Here is a 2,624-nt window from a genome sequence, read left to right on the forward strand (position 1 = left end):
TATGACCATAAAGTCGTCACCGTGAGAACATTTAAATATATATATATACAAGACTAAAGTCATACCATTTTGAGACAAAAGTCAAATTACGCTAAAATTAAGTTGAGAAAAAGTAAAAATGTTACAATTAAATCTTAAAACTATGAAAAAATAAATGAAAAATTGCACAAGCATGAAGTTGCAACTTCAGGAGAAAAAAGTAACAATTTAACTAAAATAATTTTTTAACAATATGAGATAAAAGTCTGAATTGTAGAAGAATTATGGGATGATCACATGATCTCAGCTGCACAGTAGTTTTTTAGGCGTCGTTCTCGGTCCTTCAGGTTCACATTAATCATCCACAGCTGTTTTCATTTCTATTAATTACTTGAGTTCTGTAGGTCATAGCCAGGTCATCTACTGTTTTTTATCATCTATTACTCTATTAATCTGGCCAGCCCCACTATGGAAGTGCAGATAGAAAAGTCAAGTCTGGATATACTGAGAGTCATGGGGTTTCACATTCCTCTGAGCCCCTCAAAATACATAGAAAACCATCATGACACTTCGTCGATCCATATATCTGTCTTATAAATTTAATGTTACATGTTTTTTTTTCCTGATACTACCATTTGCAAATACTAGGCCTTGTTAGAGCCTTTAGGGAGGTATCCCCCACCTGCCCATGCCCATATCTGGCCTTTCTGGTCTCCTGCATGTTGGGTACTTCTCCATTTGCTCCTGAATTCTCTGAGAACTTTGGCTTCCTCCCACAGTCCAAAAACATGCTTCATATGTTAATTGGAGTCTCTAAGTTGGCACTATAGCTGTGAATGTGTGGTCCTGCAACAGACTGGCGACCTGGTCAGAGTGAACCACTTTTACCCAACAGTAGCTGGGTTGATCTCCGTTCTGAAGATGTATAACTGGATGGGTGATGGCTTTAGACTATAACTGAATCATTTTTTGTCACTGCAGAATATCAAAACCAATATGTATTTTGAAGCAGCCATTCTTGAGAAAACCTCTAAGAGGGATTGGACACAGAACAAACAGGAGCCAGACAAACATGAAAGCTTCATCCAGTGCTTGCTGTGTTGCAGCCCCCTTCATTGAGGGGGTTCTGGCTCCTAAGTGAGTCACTGCAGGACACAAAAGAGAGGCCAGGTCATGGTGAGGGTAATAATGATTAAGCAGAGGTGCTGCAGCCGGGGGGATTAATGAGGAAGAGGGAAGCTGTCAGGGGAACACAGCGATCAGACACATAATGTAATGAACTGTGTGGGATGCTGTTAACATGACAGCTCTGACACAGAGAGGAAGGACCGCTGCATGCTGCTCTGCTTGTCATGAATCTTTTTAAATATTTTGGCTACCCAAGAGTCTTCTTTTATGTGGCATACTTGGACCAGAACAGGAAATAATACTTTCAAAACATGTCAGAATGCAACGCAGAAGTGATGATCTCCACACACAAAAAAACTATTTTGGGACTGTCACCACTTTTATTGTTTTTTTTTCCTGCCAGCATATAGATATGTCATTGTTGAAATGTTCAAAAAATAGTTGGAGTTGTCTCCCTGGATAGTAGAGAAAAATAGAGAGCACCCCTTCAGAAAAATGAAAAAAAAAGCGAGAAAATTCGCTTAAAAGATTTGTTCAAGTATAGGTGAAAATCCACAATATGACGTTAAAGAATGAATTAATTAAAATAAATACAAATAATAAATAGAATCAAGTCTCAATCAACAGAGGAAGCTTTTAAGATACAACAACTTTTGCTCATATTGACTCATCTTTTTTTTTCTACTTTTATTGAATATTTTTTGCGTTAGTTATCTGATGAATGACATGCTAAATGGAGGCAGTAAATCAAAGGTCAGGGGCTTGACACAATGATTCTGCCAATAATTTGGTTTGGATCATTTGTCAAAATTATTTTTACAGAAAAACTTAACAGAAAAACTGAAATATTACAATAAAATCTATTTTTAAGTATCTTAATATTTTTATTAAAAGCTTTTTGTGTGGGTTCTTTTTTTCCTTTATTTTCTTTACTGACACATCAGGGTAGAACAATGAAAATATACACAGAATGGAGCTAAAATTTAACATATTAAAAGCCTTCGGGATATTTAAGGGCATTTTTCTTTAGGCGTCTTCCTGGTCCAGTAATAAGATGCTCAGCAGCATCTCACAGTCAGACTTCTGCTGGCTGTCTAAGTGGTTTTCAGCATTAGTCACTTATCCCACTTCAGAGGGAGCTTCTGCAAAAGAACTCCAACATTTTTTAAGCGCTTGAACTTAGATACCAGATTTAACCTTTAATAGATATTTAAAAAAATAAGCACATTTTATACATTTTTATTTCTTCATTCTTCCAAATAATCTTAAAGTTTCAAAATTTGGAAATATTGATGGAACCTATGCAAGCAGGTGTGCACCCTGGATTGTTCACCGGCTTTGCAGATCTTTTCTGAAAGCAATCAGAAAAGGGGTACCGCAGGGTTTTGTGATTAGACTCCTATCTTTTATAACTAAAAATGTTATCGGTTTCCAAATATTTCAAAAAATTCCTGTAAAAAAACTCAAAGAACCAAAGGATTCTTGATTTGGAAATGATTTTCTAAATGATCATTTGA

This window comes from Oryzias melastigma, linkage group LG9 (assembly GCF_002922805.2).
Source record: "Oryzias melastigma strain HK-1 linkage group LG9, ASM292280v2, whole genome shotgun sequence".
Classification (NCBI taxonomy): domain Eukaryota; kingdom Metazoa; phylum Chordata; class Actinopteri; order Beloniformes; family Adrianichthyidae; genus Oryzias; species Oryzias melastigma.